Genomic DNA, 17,679 nt, shown 5'->3' on the forward strand with positions numbered 1-17,679 from the left:
TTAGATCGGCGGAAGATCGCCCAGGCAGCGACAGCCATTCTTTTGCGTTACACTCGCAGTGGCTGGCTTCGCACTGTGAAACGACTGAGCGGTGGTTCGCAGATACTCATGCACGTCGGCATGACTCTGTGCTGCAAGAGGTGCTTTTGCTATGTGCTGAATGTGAACAATCGCTTACAGTATGAGATTTTCACTCTGCAGCGGAGTGTGCGCTGATATGAAACTTCCTGGCAGATTAAAACTGTGTGCCCGACCGAGACTCGAACTCGGGACCTTTGCCTTTCGCGGGCAAGTGCTCTACCAACTGAGCTACCGAAGCACGACTCACGTCCGGTACTCACAGCTTTACTTCTACCAGTACCTCGTCTCCTACCTTCCAAACTTTACAGAAGCTCTCCTGCGAGACATGCAGAACTAGCACTCCTGAAAGAAAGGATATTGCGGAGACATGGCTTAGCCACAGCCTGGGGGATGTCTCGCAGGAGAGCTTCTGTAAAGTTTGGAAGGTAGGAGACGAGGTACTGGTAGAAGTAAAGCTGTGAGTACCGGACGTGAGTCGTGCTTCGGTAGCTCAGTTGGTAGAGCACTTGCCCGCGAAAGGCAAAGGTCCCGAATTCGAGTCTCGGTCGGGCACACAGTTTTAATCTGCCAGGAAGCTTCAATCGCTTACAGTGATTCCCAATGTTCTCCAGAGACGTGTTCATAATTTGATTCGCCAGGATCACTGGGGCGTGCTCAGCACCAAACAATTAGCTCACTGACATTGCAAATGATTTTGCATGGACTCCCAAAAAGAGCAGACGATGGCTCCGTGTCACGCTTATGCAGAATACCTTCTCGACTGTCCTTTGATGGGCTGCAGCCTAAAGTGCCTTGGGTTTGCATTTTGTTGGGCCCTACTAGAAGACACGTTTGCTGATAGTCATCGACAGATATTGCAAGTTCCCTTATGTGGTTCCCATCGCTCTACGACGACATGTTACACCCTTCAAGCCTTGCAATTCATATTGTAAAAAAAAAATGGTTCAGATGGCTCTGAGCACTATGGGACTTAACTTCGGACGTCATCAGTCCCCTAGAACTTAGAACTACTTAAACCTAACTAACCTAAGGACATCACACACATCCATGCCCGAGGCAGGATTCGAACCTGCGACCGTCGCTGTCGCACGGTTCCAGACTGTAGCGCCTAGAACCACGCGGCCACCCCGACCAGCAATTCATAGGGTACCCTGAGTATTTACCGGAGAAGTTTGTGACTGACAACGGATCTCAATTTGTGTCTGCATAATTCGAGGACTTATGTTCAGACAACGGGATTCGTCACTCCGATAGCGCGACTTTTCATCCACGGTGCAACGGAGAAATGTCAAGCTTCGCTCGTGTTTTTAAGTATCAGATGGATTAACTTCGCATCTACCACAGGTGGGACCAAGCTTTGGTGCTCTTCTTGTCGTCCTGCCGCTCCCAGCCTCGCAACGGCGCATCGCCGGCGAAGTTGCTTTACGGACGGCGCCATCGCACCTGGTTCCAATTGCAGCAGCCATTGCGGCGGCAGGCGTCGTTCCGCCCATTCTGACAATGTACACATTAATGTCCCAGTTCTTTTTTTCCAGATCATGCAGCGGCCGGAAGCGCTAAGAACGCGGCATCGTCGTAAAGTTCCCTGGCAATTGTACGTTTTTGATACATGGTCCAGGTGGATTGCATCGCCGGCACCTGAATCAACAGCGCATCTGTAAACTGCGCGATCCTGTCGCTGACTCTTCGTTCCTAGATTCATTGCCTGCCCAGATGATTCAGCCTGCATCCCCTTCTACTACCCTGGCCTCCTGCGTTGCCTGCAGATGGCCCGGAACCGATGCATATGGACCCTAACCTCATTCGCCGTCAAGTGCGCATCATATGTCCACAGGCATTCCACATCTACATCTACATCTACTTTGATACTCTGCAAATCACATTTAAGTGCCTGGCAGAGGGTTTATCGAACAACCTTCACAATTCTCTATTATTCCAATCTCATATAGCGCGCGGAAAGAACGAACACCTATATCTTTCCGTACGAACTCTGATTTCCCATATTTTATCGTGGTGATCGTTCCTCCCTATGTAGGTCGGTGTCAACAAAATATTTTCGCATTCGGAGGAGAAAGTTGCTGATTGGAATATCGTGAGAAGATTCCGTCGCGACGAAAAACGCCTTTCTTTTAATGATGCCCAGCCCAAATCCTGTATCATTTCTGTGACACTCTCTCCCATATTTCACGATAATACAAAACGTGCTGCCTTTCTTTGAACTTTTTCGACGTACTCCGTCAGTCCTATCTGGAAAGGACCCCACACCGCGCAGCAATATTCTAAAAGAGGACGGACAAGCGTAGTGTAGGCAGTCTTCTTAGTAGGTCTGTTATATTTTCTAAGTGTCCTGCCAATAAAACGTAGTCTTTGCTTAGTCTTCCCCACAACATTTTCTATGCGTTCCTTCCAATTGAAGGTGTTCGTAATTCTAATATCTAGGTACTTAGTTAAACTAACGGCTTTTTATATTAGACCGATTTATCGTGTAATCGAAGTTTAACGAGTATCTTTTAGCACTCATGTGGATGACCTCACACTTTTCGTTACTTAGGGTCACCTGTCACTTTTCGCACCATTCAGATATCTTTTCTAAATCGTTTTGCAATTTGTTTTGATCTACTGATGACTTTATTAGTCGATAAATGACAGCGCCATCTGCAAACAACCGAAGATGGCTGCTCAGATTGTCTCCCAAATCGTTTGTATAGATAAGTATCAGCAAAGGGCCTATAACACTACCTTGGGGAACGCCAGAAATGACTTTTGTTTTACTCGATGACTTTCCGTCAATTACTACGAACTGTGACCTCTCTGACAGGAAATCACAAATCCAGTCACATAACTAAGACGATATTCCATAAGCACGCAATTTCACTACGAGCCGCTTGTGTGGTACCGTGTCAAAAGCCTTCCGGAAAATCAGGAATACGGAATCGATCTGAAGTCCCTCGTCAATAGCACTCAACACTTCATGTGAATAAAGAGCTAGTTGTGTTTCACATTAACGATTTTTTCTAAACCTATGTTGACTGTGTGTCAATAGACCGTTTTCTTCGGGGTAATTCATAATGTTCGAACACAATATATGTTCCAAAATCCTGGTGCATATCGATGTTAACGATATGGGTCTGTAATTTAGTGGATTACTCCTACTACCTTTCTTGAATATTGGTGTGACATGTGCAACTTTCACAACGATCCCCTCCACTCTGCTGTCGACGAGGGGGTCGCCGCACCACTTCAAGGCGCCGTTGCGATTTGACCACCAGAAGACCTCGTGCCGTTGATGGATGCAGGGGTAAGCCTTCCGTCTCATTTCTCGACTGGCGTTCCGGGACTATCATAAGGTGAATGCTGGGGCCCGGATAGGAGTTCTGCGCCAGCCACAACTTCGGCTCCTGTCCCCTCATCGCTTTCTGCACCCACGCCGAGTGGGATATAATAAATAAAATCGCTTATCGTGTCTCAAGGACATTACTTGACGAATATAGACAGACACGCCCGTATAACAGACCACTGCAACACACCCGAAGCACGCGAGGCAGCAGCTCCAATTCGAACACCAACACAGACAACAATACCGCAACACACACTCCCTCAAACAGCGAACACTTTCACCAACACGTATCGCACACAAACTTACACAAATCTAGAGTAATTAAAGTGTATTAAAATAAACAGTGTAATGCAATCAATCCTGTAAATGTGTTCTAGCTAAAGTATGAACAGCAGGAATATCCATCCCTCAGTCATTAAGCCGCTTTTGGGCTGTAACACATGTAACTGAACACTTACTGAATAAGCAACATAATAGGTATAATTCAAGACACGTAATATTGGAAATGAAGGTTAATAAATACCCGCAAGAAATAACATACTTAATACTCATACGCCACTGAGCTTTCCGCAATGTACATAATAGTTATAGTGTTTTTTAAAATAGTGTTTTGAAATATTAACCCGTAAATTAAACTGCAACGAGCCGGGACTCCTAGGCTCGAAGTAGTTCCGAGGCTTTCAGACCAGGCTGGCTCAGACTGTTAACCATCCGTTACCGTGGGTAAACGAATCATTGATGTCAATGCTGAAGTTCAGTCTGCAACCACAAAACACTGCAGGTCCGTCCAGTAGAGCGTGTGCAGCGACAGATTTGATCGTATTCTTTTTCTTGTCGGCGGCAGATGTGGTCATTTCCACGTCTTCAATTGTTTTATATATAGTCTGTCTTGCACGACGACGGGGACTGTATCTTCTGTAAGGCATCTTGGCAGCGTTCAATGCAGTTGCCTGTGCAGCAGCAGCAGCGCGAATGATCCGACCCGCGGGCAGCGCTCGCTTTCATAGCCGCGCACTGGCGTGGCGCTGATAAGGGACTTAGAATATTTGCAGTGCCAGCCGAGAGTTATCCCGGACGCGGGCACTAGTCGTACTAGGTGCCCGCGGCCGCTGTTTGTCAGTCTTCGGTAGCTGGCGCGCTGCCAAGATGGCCTTGAGCCGCCTTATCGGCGGGGTCAAAGGTCACGCGCTCAGAGAGCTGACGTAACATCCAAGTTTTTCCTGTCATCTGCCATAATATCTCCTTAAATTCTGAATATTTTTGTGTGTGTGTGTGTTTTTTTTTATCTTTCAATTTCTAATGTATTTTTAATTTATTATTACTTCCATTGTAATTGCTGAAAACAGAAATTGCTGTTTGTAATATGGAATATCTTTTGTAAAGTACATGAAAACCTGTAAAATGAAAGACTTGTTATAAAATGTAAGACGACAGGTCTCTAAATGAGCAATAAATCAAATCAAACCCACGCCTCCTTCCCCCTCCGTCGTTGCAACAATCGTCACTATAGACGATGGCGACTGTAGTACCGTAGCTAATTACTACATCCTGAGCCGGTGCCTCGAAAATGCGAAGATTATTGCAGGCAACGCGAGTCGCGCTTTGAACAACGCTACCAACAAAAACCTCCAGGCCGTTGACCAATGAAGACCGCCGGGATGACGCCATAAGCGGCAGGCACCTGGGCACCAGTCTTCTAGTTCAGTATTACTTCTAGCATAGTATTTTACCCATCCTCAGCAACTGTAGTTGTGTGTAACGAAATAATAAGCAACCAGCTGCATAAAAGGAATTTCATTTCCTTACTGGTTTCGGGCAATTACTGCGCTTCTTCATAAGTTTATACCTATCGAATTATTTGCGAGTGTAAAGAATAAGATGTATGTAGCAAAATACCGTGGTCATGTGATTCATAGTGACTGTACAAAAATAGTATAAAGAAAAGAAACAACAAGTAATGCGTTAGGTATAACCTTCTGAAGAAGACCGAAACCGGTAAAGAAATTAAATTTATTTTCTGTAACTGGCTGTATTACTGTAGTTGGTGCCGAAAGTTATACGGAGTTGTTGATAGCTATCTCTACCAGCAAAAGTTCATTGTACTTAGACCCATGTCCGTGTCGGGTTTCTGCTGATAACTAGCCACGGCTTCCCCATGTTGTCAGCAGTGTAGCAGTTATGTTGCACAAGTTGAGTTAATTACATTTACTGAAAGCGCACTTGTGTCAACTAATCTTCCGTTTTCATGTCCAACCTATGGCGACAGATTCTTTGACCACCTTCCACCCACTTATCATTATCAGCAAAGACGTAACATTTGGCTCCTCGAAACATAAAGACGGTAGTCTCGCATCATAATATACGAGGGAAATCCCAAAAGTAAGGTCTCCTATTTTTTTTATTAGTACCTAGACCTGTTTATCTCTACAGTGGTTTACATCAGTTTACAGCTTGAACATTTAGCTATTTTTCGACATAATCACCATTTCTTTCGATCCATTTTTGTAGACGCTGTGGCAGTTTTTGTATGCCCAGCTTTCCGCCATGCTGTTCAGAAAGTTATGAACCTCTTTTTTCACCTCGTCGTCGGAGCTGAATCGCTTTCCGGCCAAATGTTCTTTTAACCTAGGGAACAGATGATAGTTACTGGGCGCCAAGTCAGGACTATAGGTTGGGTGGGTGATTATGTTGCACTGAAACAGTTGCAGGAGAGAAACGGTTTGTCGAGCGATGTGTGGGCGAGCTTTGTCATGTAGAATGTGTACACCCTTGCTCAACATTCCTCTTCTCCCGTTCTGAATTGCCAGTTTGAGTTTTTTCAGAGTCTCACAGTACCTGTCAGCGTTAATTGTGGTCCCAGCGATTCAGGTAAAAGAAGAGGTCCATAGCTTTCTGAACAGCATGGCGGCCAGCTGGTATGACGTGGGCATACAAAAACTGCCACAGCGTCTACAAAAATGCACCGACAGATTTGGTGATTATGTCTAAAAATAGCTAAATGTTCAAGCTGTAAACTGATGTAAACCATTGCAGAAATCAACAGGTCTATGTTCTTATAAAAAAAAAGGAGACCTTACATCTGGGATTACCCTCGTAAGTAACTCAGGCTGATTTTACTCACTGAACTGCCACCTACAACATTGTTCGTCATTGTCAGTTCTGTTACAAGGGGTGTCAGGCTATGTGATAGACAAACGCTTCTCTCAAACCGAGTAATCATGTTACGTTAGAAAAACGAAAGAAGTATCTTAGCTCAAGAGACTGCTTTTTCATCAATCATCCTCATTAAAAGAGGGGCGTTCATAAATTTATAATTATCACCCAGAAAAAATAAAGTTATCTAATTAATTTTTTGTTTGTTAAGCACATGTCTATAGTCCTGGTACACATTTAAATCACGGCGCCACATTATATGTAGCACGCCACTAGAGCAACCAAAACAAACTGGCATAGACCATAGATAAATTGGAGTATCGTACGGTTTCCTATTCTTCATTTCAAAAGGATGAGCGCTGGAACAGTCCATGTCGAGTTGGAGGAAGCGCATGCCAACAATGCACCGTTATATGATATAGTGATTAGGTGGCAGTGATGCTTCTAACGTGGACGAGCAAATGTGAAAGACGAAGAACGAAGTGTCAGACCATCTCTCTGTGAACAACCGGGAATCATAAGAGAAGTGGATCCCCTCCTCGTCAAAGATTTGCTTATCACAATCGAAGCGGTAGTGGAAAAAGTGAAAATCAGTGATTAATCACTTTCTAACATCTTGCACAACATTTTGAACTCGACAGATTTCGCCGACCACTGACAGGGGAATATTTCCATGTGCTAATGAACGATCTTGATGGTTCTTGGCGAGTCTGTAGAAGGGCCAAAATTATAAAATATGTACAGTTTTGCTTGTTCCCAATTTCACGATCAAGGAGTAAAATACACCCGAAAATGTAATTTAGCACGTTAACTTTAAAAGGAATATCTTCGAAACAATGATACATAAAAAATATTTTTCACATAAAAGTTGATAATTAATTAACGTTCGTGAAAACTATATTATCAACTTTTGTAATAATCTGAAATTTTGCAAAATTCTACATCACCATTAATTAATTTTCAAAAAACCAAAATCTTCGTTATAACATAAATTAAGGAAGTTTTCAAGCCACGTACATCTATGTGCAATACAGCTGGTTTCTGAAATACAATTTCTGTAAAATAAGCTGGAGACAATGTGCTGTCAGATAATACGTAATTAAAATATCTAAATGTTCAATATTATTCTAATTATTTATTTCAGTTATTTTTGTTTTATATTTTTAATTGTTATTTATTTTTTGCTTCGTGTTTTCTTTTTGTTTTTTAATTTACCATTTCACATAAGAGTGTTCCGTTCACTGAATATAATAATTAACTCATTATTATGATACAAAATAATTATAATAATGATAATCAGTAAAAATGCTTAAAATATAACGTTTTCTTTCACCAGACACACAGAATGAAGGAAACGTCTTCACATACTACACACGACGAACAACACATCATAAAACAAAATTCAGCAGGCTTCTCAAATTATGTTGGGGTATCCTCTAAATATCCTCAATTCCATCACGCATATTTCAGGACACAGGAAGACCTGCTATAAGCAGACAGTCTACATCAGAGCTACTCAACGTAAAAGTGGCTAAGAGTGCAGGCGAAGATTCAGATCACTATCTACCTAACGTTAAATTCAAAATTATGTTAATATATAAAAGAAAGAGCCAATATCAACCTAAAATGTTTGACACTCAGAAATTAACTAAGGGAGATAATTTCATGACACTTTTGGAAAAGAGAACACCTAAAACATGGGAACAACTTCAAAAAGACATAGTGCAGACAGCAGAGGAAACCATTCTCCTTACCAAAAAATGGTAACATGCCTGGTGGAAAGATGAGTGTGACGAGCTAATCCTAACAAGACAGCGAGCTTGGAATGTATGGAATGCAAATAAAAAAGATAAAGATAGGAAGTCCCTAAAAGAAGCCCGCAAGCAAGCTTCAAAAGGCCTTATAAGATCAAAGTACAATACATGAAAGACTAATTAGCATCAATAGACACCAACTTCAAACAGAACAATGCTAGGGACTTTTAAACAACTTTCAAAAGTAGCGTAAAGAAACGCATTCCACCCAGTCTATTTTCCACGGACCCAAAAACTGCCTATAATAACACAGAGAACTGTAGAATACTTGCCGAATACTTTAAGGAACTACATAACTGTGATCCACCGAAAGAAAAATTTACTTTCGATATTGTAAACCCAACACCACCGGACTCAAAGCCGCCAAACACAGAAGAAATAAAAGAAATCGTAAAAGACCTTAAAAATAATAAAGCACCTGGAGAGGATAACATAGTTGCTGAACTATGGAAGTACTCTAGAGACAACATGATACAATTTCTACCAGCAATACTCAAATCTGGACAACACACAGCTTACCACCAGAATGGACATCTGCACTAATACGCCCACTACATAAAAAAGGGAAGAAAACAGCCCCTAGTAATTATTGGGGAATCTCCGTCTTACCAGTGACCTATATGATATTACCTAAGGCGCTTTTACAAAGAGCAGAACAAATACTTGACAAACAACTAGGAGATTATCTGGATGGATTTAGGAAGGGAAGGTCCCGTGCAGAACAAATATTAAACGAAAAGAACATAATAGAAATGAGGAAATTCAGGAACTTAAAATATGTAATTACTTTTGTAGATTTTAAAAAAGTCTATAATTCAATTGACAGAAATACACTGCTTGACATCTTAAAAGAATTGCGACTTGATACTAAAAAAACTAAAATAATTAAAGCAACTTTGACAAATATAAAATCGAAAGTAAAATTTAGGGAGAGCTCTCAAAATCGTTTGAAATAAAGTAAGGTGTCCGACAGGGATCACCTCTGGTTTTCAATTGTGTGTTAGAGAAGGTAGTTCGAGAACGGAGGAAGGCCATCAATACTAATAGGATTCAGCTAGGAAGAAACCCAAACCAGATCACATGTTGGCTGTTTAGCCTTCGCATATGACATGGCATTGATTACAAATTCGCTACATAATCCCCAAGAACAAATAAGAGAGCAGTAAAAACAAGCAACCAAAGTAGGACTACAAATATCCTTTGAAAAAAAGTTCATAACAAACATCTGTGATACTCTTCAAAATATTGCAGTTGACAGCAATACAATACGCAAAATAGATTTCTTTAAATACATAGGAGAGTGGATTGCACATAATGCAAAAGAAAAGACAGCTATAGAAACTAGAGTGCACAAAATGTAAATATTGTTTCACATGACCAAAAATGTTTATAGCAAAAAAAATCCTTGTCCTGGAACACAAAATTAAGACATTACCAAACAGTGGCCAGACCTGAAGCTCTATATGCGGCAGAAACACGTAAACTAACAAGAAATGGAGATCTTGATAAACTATAGAAGGTCGAAAGAAGAATTTTTAGGAAAATACTGGGAGCTAAAGGAAACGATAATGTTGAGTACAGGTTAAGACCAAACAGAGAGCTACCGTTGAAAACAGAAAAACTAACCGATGTAATGAGGAAGAGAAGACTACAATTTTTGGACATATATTCAGATTGGATAACAAGAGACTATCCAAGCGGATATTCACATTACTCAACAGCTAGAAATCCAAGTCCGCATGGTTCATAGAGACTGTAAATGACATGGGAAACGCGGGAATTACAATAGACACCATAGAAAACAAAACACATTTCAGAAAGGCCGTTCAAAAGATAGAGTTTCAGGAGAGAAAGAAAACAACTAGTCGAAAGTGGATTCAAGAAGAAAGGAAACAACACTCTAAAAGGATGAAGGAAATTTGGAAACTAAGGCAATTTAATGCAATGCAGAGTAACCAAAGTTGATTCAGCGTACCCTCTAAATGGGTTATTCGAAAGAAGAAGAAGACGATAGCATTTTATTACACATATATGGACGCGGCTTGAAAGCTTATTTAATTTATGCTGCAGTTAAAGTTTTTTCAGTTTTCAAAGTTAATTAATGGCGGTGCGGTACTTTGCATAATTTCAAATTATTACAAAGGTTGGATTATACAGTATTCAAGAACGTTAATTACACATCACCTTTTATACGAAAACCATTTTTTATATATTATCGTTTCGAAGATATTCCCTTTAAACCTGATACGCCAAATTACAATTCGGGGCATGTTTTAAATCTTAAAAGTGAGACTGGGCACAAAGAAAAAAATACGTTTGCATTTTTCCCCCATTACCCAACCACGAAGTTTCGTCAAAATCGTTTATGTACACTTGGGTATGTTCCCTTGTCAGTTCCACGACAGCTCACACCCTTGTACAGCAAAAGACAGCCGAAGCGAAGCAGCAGCAGAACCGTTTCAGCATTTTCAGGCCAATCCATATGACCGATGACATCTTTAGCCTCCTGATCACCTTGGACGAATGATAGATGTAAAACTATGACCCCGAGACAAAAGGAGCAAAGAATCAATACAAACATGTGCATTCACCACCACCAAAATAGTGCTAGGCCCCGTAATCCTCGGACAAGATGAAGCTAAGCGTTTTTTGCGACTGACATTGTGTGAAAATAATAGATTGTGCTCGAAATGGGCATACCGCTATTAAAATCTCCAGACGCGCTCATAGGAGGCTCTCAAGATGAGGTTTTGCGGGAAGTCATTCCAGGTGGTGCTTTTGCTCCAAGAAAATGCCCCAGGTCGTTATGCTCACGGCACAGTCACCCATGCTGGTTCTTTGGGCTACCAAATTTTGCCACACTCCGCCCCGTTTTCTCCTGATGTGGCATCCTGTGATCTTCCTCTTCCGTCGGATGTATAAACCATTGCGTGAAAGGCGATCCTATAATTATGTGATCTTCGAGGCGGACCGTTCCATGACAATCAAAATCCAGACGTCTACAACGAAGGTCCCTGCAAAGTCATCTATCGTTGAGATAAAGGCGTTGTATTAAACGATGAAAATGCAGAGAAGGAAACACAACAACCAAGTTTCACGCTCGCAGCTTCATTTTTTCGAGGTTTTAATTAAAACTTTATAATTACCTCTTGCTCAGTTAGCCGCTAGGGGCACCGCGTGCTGAAGCTAGGCAATGGCTTGTACTCGTCAAGTTCTGCGCCATGTAAAATGTTTCTAGCGTTTCTACGCCCGTAGTGTGGAATTTCGTGTCAGCTGCGGTGCCTTTAATGCAAACAGTTTAATGTAAATTAATCAAAGTAATACCTGTGAATGTATGCTTTCCCGGCGTATACAGCTGGCGAAGAGTTCTCGGGCTTCCAGCCGGGTGGCGATGTCTTCAAACTGCGACGTTTCGACGAGTGACATACTCATCATCTTCTGGCGAAGATGATGAGTATGTCACTCGTCGAAACGTCGCAGTTTGAAGACATCGCCACCCGGCTGGAAGCCCGAGAACTCGTCGCCAAAGTAATACCTGTTTCAGTACTTAAGTTTTTGATAACATTTTACTTTTCGTAGAAAAATAAAAGCAAAGCACTTACTGTAACAGTACTTTTTTCACTATGCCCTCCTTTTCGTGGGATTTTAAGGAAATTATTCGGAGAATAAACAGATTTTTTTATTATTCTAGTATCGCATTTCCACATAATATGGAGCGCCTACATTTTCATTATTGGTCATCCACCCTCTTCACACAAATTACGCTGTAATTTATGATAGACTCATTTCATTAATTTACATCTACAGCCGTTTAAAATGTTATCCTCATACGTTTCTAAAATAATAAATGTATGATTTTTTAATCCTGCAACAGAGGTTTCGAAATTTTTCAGAACTTTTGTTCTATAATTGAATTGGAATTTAAACAACTTCATTGTTTTCATCAGAACACGTTTTCAAAATATATTTTCATCAGAACGTTTTCATAATATTTCACCCTACTGTGCTTTCACGATATTTTTTGAAAATCAACTGAACAACTGTAAACGAAATCTTTTATGTTCAAAAAAAGTTAACTTTTCAGTTTCTTTCCTCTGCGTATATCAAGTAAAGAAGCGAAAATCATTGATCGAATTCCCGAAGAAATAGTCAGCTCCAAACAACCGGGACTGGAAAAAGATCTGAGAACTTTTCCAAAAACAACCAACAAGTTTTAGTTATGGTCTCGATTGCTAACGATAACATCCCGTCAGCAGATTGAAACTCCTATATGTTATTCAAATGCTTGAAGTAAATTACCGAGAACACGCTGGAATCGAGATATTAGCATTCCTCTGTCCTCAGATTGCTCAAATCCACTGCAAATTATTGCGCATTCCATGTGCAGAGAGAATGACCTCGATGTCGACAGGACGTTAAGCGCATGTGCCGACAACCGACAAGAGTGGTCTCCATGCAAGCAAAACCGTTCTGCATTATAGCAAAAATACCTAGTTTGCTAGTCTCAGAGATGCTATCATAATGTTTTTACGTAAAAAATAAAAGAAACGGGAAAATCTCTCGGTGGAAGATCCGAGCTGTACGGAGGACGTTGCAGCGTTTCCCAACCAAATTGCAGAAGCGTGACCTTGTCCGACTGGCAGTGTGGGGGCAGGCGTTATCGTGGACTTGGAGGATTGCACCCGACAACATTCCGGTAGCGCGAGGGCAAACGGCAAAGCCCCCAGTGGAAACATACCACACCTCCCTTGCCAAATAAATACAAAGCTGTTCACGCAAGTTCAGTAAGGTCATAACCCTCTTCTTCGAATTCAGGGGCCCTCTGATCGTCGAGTTCCTCGAGTGTGGAACGACAAGAAACGCACAGCGCTCTGTAGTCATTTTGCAGAATCATGCGAAGCGCCATAATGTCATGACGCCCAGGAGCTCTGTCGGAAGGAATCATGCTTTCGCTCGATAACGCCTGCCCCCACACTGCCAATAAGACGAAGGTTAAGCTTCAGTGATCTGGTTAGGAAACATTGCAACATCCTCCGTACAGCCCGCATCCTTCGCCGTGTGGTTGAAGAAATGTACGGGTGTACACAGTCGGACAAGGAACTGCATGAGTGGATGTGATTGCGTTCTACGAAACAGGAATTGATTGTCCCGGCTCCCAGTGCGGTAGATGTCCTAACGCGAGGGTTGATTACTTTTGAAGGGAACCATTCCATGCTCCCGTTGTGGTGGGAGTTTAGTTTTCAGTTGAGTGCCCCTTATATAACACAGAACATTCCAGGGAGTCCACTACCTGTCGTCGGGTGGCAAGCGCCGATGTGAAGCGGTTACGACGTGATTGGTGCACAGTACGACGGTCACTTGAGGTGGTCAGACATGTTGGACCGGAACCTTCAATAGCATGCCTGCCCTCATTTTCCATGTACTCAGATAGCAGGCTCTGTCACGTCAGAATGCCCCAAAACTCTGGATATTTTACGAATTAACAGGCTGGGTAAATAGAGATCGAAAATGAGGCTCGCTGCACGCGGTAACTGCGCGGTCTCAAGCGCCTTGCCACGGTTCGCGCGGCTCGCCCCTTCGGAGGTCGAGTCATCCCTCTGGCAGTGGTGTGTGTATGTGTGTAGTCCTTAGGGTAAGTTAGATTAAGTAATGCATAAGCCTAGGGACCGATGACCTCAGCAGTTTGGTCCCATATGAAGTTACCACATTATTTACCAAAATGAGGCTCGTTTCAAACGACGTAAGGTGCTCATAACGCTGACTCACACCAGTACGCGGCCTCTCCGTATCCTTCACATTGACCACGCAACATCTGACGTTGTTCACGCCCCTTTATACGCTACCAAACCTGGTAACAACATTAAACATGAACAACACTAATGCCAGCAGGTAGCCGTTCTACCTGTCACAGAGAACTGCATCTCTAATGGTTTACATACCGACTGATGGTGTGTGCATGTACAAAGTTACTTTGACATCTGGCAGTGCCTTCTCGATGTCTGATGACTTTTTTGTCATCCAGTGTAATAGGAAGCAGCAGTATAGTCATAGTTCTTAAGTCACACAAAAATGTGTGTCTGTGTGTATGTGGGGGAGGGGGGGGGGGGAGGGTGCGTGGGTAAGCGTAGGAGGAAGTCAGTGTGTGGATAGTGGTGAGACACAAATGTCTAGGGTAGCGTTATCGACTAACTTGATAATGAGTGTAATTGTACTAAAGAGCATCTATAAACTATACCTGTACATAATTATGTGCTTCTTCGTGGAACTTCTGTTAGTCTTGCATGAAGAATCTGTGCTCAATTGTGTATAACGTGAAGCTACTAGGTGTGGCCATTCCTATTACCCAGATAATGTGCCCACCGTTCGAGGTACACGATGTAGGATGCAGTTACAGGCTACAGTACAGATACTGCGGTCCGCGTTGCGAGCTGACGAAGAAGAGGAGGGCTGGGAAGCCGCTGGACACTCACCTGTAGCGCTCGCAGTACTCCGACTTGCCCTTCTTGCCACCTTTGGCCGGCTTCCCCTTGCCCTTGCTGTCTCGCGTCGCAGTCGAGCCCATTTTGATGGAACTCGTCAGCTGGGAGCCGGACGAAATATGTCGAATACCAGGCTCCATCTCTAGTAGTACGTCCAGTTCATTTGCTTCCTTCTCGTCCAGTAAGTCCACGTTAAGCCTGAAATCCACGTCAATGTCAGTTACTTCACTGCTTCGTAGTCTCTTAAGTGTACAGTTTAAGATCGGTGTGTTTGTTGGTGACATTGTAGTTTCACATTGTAGTATTACCGAGGAGCCGTCACAAACGCTGTGACTTGTGAAATTATTACATCACTACTTGTGTCCTGCCACGCTGCTAGTGTTATGAACCAGCGCCGGTATCAGAATATCATTGTAAGAAAGTATTCTCGAGCGTGAAAATGCCATCCAATTCCTCGCTACCTGTTTCCTGCAGGCTATCGTAGGTGAAGGGTGGTGGCGTTGTACTGCCACGTCCTAATAATTTTTCTATTTGACTTTACACTACTTTCACTATTCTGTTTATGTAATTCTTTGAATACAAAGTATTATGAACTCCTTGGGCAAACGTCATATTTCGCTTTAATTTATGTCTCTGAACATGTAAAATGTCTGATATAGTGGTGAGTCCACCAGCAGCACTTTTGTAAAACGGAAAACATTATAAAAACTGACCAATAAGTCGCTGCTTCCCACATTAAATTGCCTAAGTCTGCTGATAAAATCAGTCGAATTTCTGAAATGATTTGGACTTTTTCTACAATTGTTTGGAGTAAAGACACCAAGTACTTGGCCAAATGGTAGGAGGCTGCTCCAATATTCCTCACAATACGTCGCAGTGGTATACCTTCTTTATGGGTCTTGGGTAGTCTGTAGCGCCCGGGTGGAAATGGATTATGTTGTCTCAGTCTCTTAACGACCACCTTTACCACAGAACAGCAAAAACGCATGGTAAACCGAGATCTCAACCGGGCTTCCAGTAACTTGTTTCCGACGCCAACGTGGTGACACTGCCCGTAACCTCTATCTGGATTTAAGCTGTTGCCCACCGTCTATTCATCAGAGACACTCAAACAACCTTAAACGGTATTCTCGTGGTGCGGTTCTGCAAGGAACGGTACCTCCCACACTGTTGTCTTGAGTCCTCTTCGTCCTGCAGTCATTGCACTAAAGACAACTAACTGTCTGCACGGTCTGTCGGTATGAATACCTTTGTTTCTCATCTCAATGATACGACCTTTACCGAAGTCTGAAGGATGTCCAAAGCTACACGTGCACGTCCCTTGAGAATGCTATGTTGTGATCCGCACCAGTTCTAGTAATGTTAAGGAACGCATATTTTCTGTTCTGAATATACTGGTAAAAATTCTTCAGGCCATTTTCGTTCTGTCGTTGCAACTACAAAAAAAAGCTCGTCTTTTTCACCAGATGCGTTTCGTTTTATTGAGGTAAAGCATCATCAATGGCAGTGATATTCGATTGATTTCTCGCCTACATCGTGAAATGCCGTCTGCTAGCACATCGTTGACTTTTTTTTCTTTTTTTTTTTTTTTTTTTTTTTTGTTTCATGAAACGAAAGAAAGAAAATACACTCAAGAATTTTGAAGCAACCACGGACAATATAGTCACACAGAAGAAGAATTTACTGAAAAAAGTCGCTTTAAGATGAAATTGTAATCATCAGATCCCACAGTCATTTAATTCTACAGGGTCAAGTCGATAGTTTGGTCAATGTGTTCATAGTGTAACACTTCGCATTTTTGTCAGTGTGCTTGATAAGAATGAGGTGTTAAGATGATGATGATGATCGGTTTGCGGGGCGCTCATCTGCGCAGTTATCAGCACCCGTAAAAATTCCCAATCTTTACACAATCCAATCTCACCACTTGCACGAATGATGATGAAATAATGAGGACAACACAGACACTCAATCCCCGGGCGGAGAAATTCCCCAACCCGGCCGGGAATCAAACCCGGGACCCCGTGATCCAGAGGCACCGACGCTAGCCACTAGACCAAGAGCTGCGGACTAAAATCTTCGACGCCAGTGTACCTGAGTTGAGACAGGAATATGACTGACTAGAGTAAACTACAAATATAAACCATTAACACAATAGCCACTTCGGCAAGTTTTTCAATCCTTAATGGCCATTTCAATCCACAACTGACAAGGTACTCCCTCTAAATGAACTAGAGAAACTTGACTGTTCACAGACTGTACCGAGACACCCTAGATTCGTCTGAAACACAATGAAGAAATCAGCAAGCGATGTGGATTCGAGGCTGCAAGCCGGCTGACTTTTAAGGCTTAGCCGTTTGCCGATGCTCTTGCAGAACCTTCAACCTATCCCAATGCTTCAAAGACATTGTGAGACTGGCACTGTCGTGTGCTACTCGATGGTACGGCGGCTGTGCTTTGTAGCACTGTCGCCTCAGCTCTGATGTTCCGTTTCGCTCTGATGTCGTAACTATTCGCCTTTAAGTGATCTGATCTGGCGCAACCACCTGTCCACAGATGTGAATATCTACAATCGTAATGGCGTCTGATTGTATTTTTTGATATAGGTCTCGTGCAGTCCTTACATTAACACTTGTGGCACCAACGCGGAGCTCACAGTTTCGCTGCAAGTGTGTCTCCACTTGTCGCCACCCGATACTTAACTGCCACTCCGTCATAACACGCTAACAGTACTAACACACAGATGTGAGTGCATCAGTCTACTCAAATGGAGCTTTCAGCCTTTCTCACTAAAACAGGATAGAAATTCCGAACTGTT

The sequence above is a fragment of the Schistocerca serialis genome, chromosome 5 (genome assembly GCF_023864345.2).
Source record: "Schistocerca serialis cubense isolate TAMUIC-IGC-003099 chromosome 5, iqSchSeri2.2, whole genome shotgun sequence".
NCBI lineage: Eukaryota > Metazoa > Arthropoda > Insecta > Orthoptera > Acrididae > Schistocerca > Schistocerca serialis.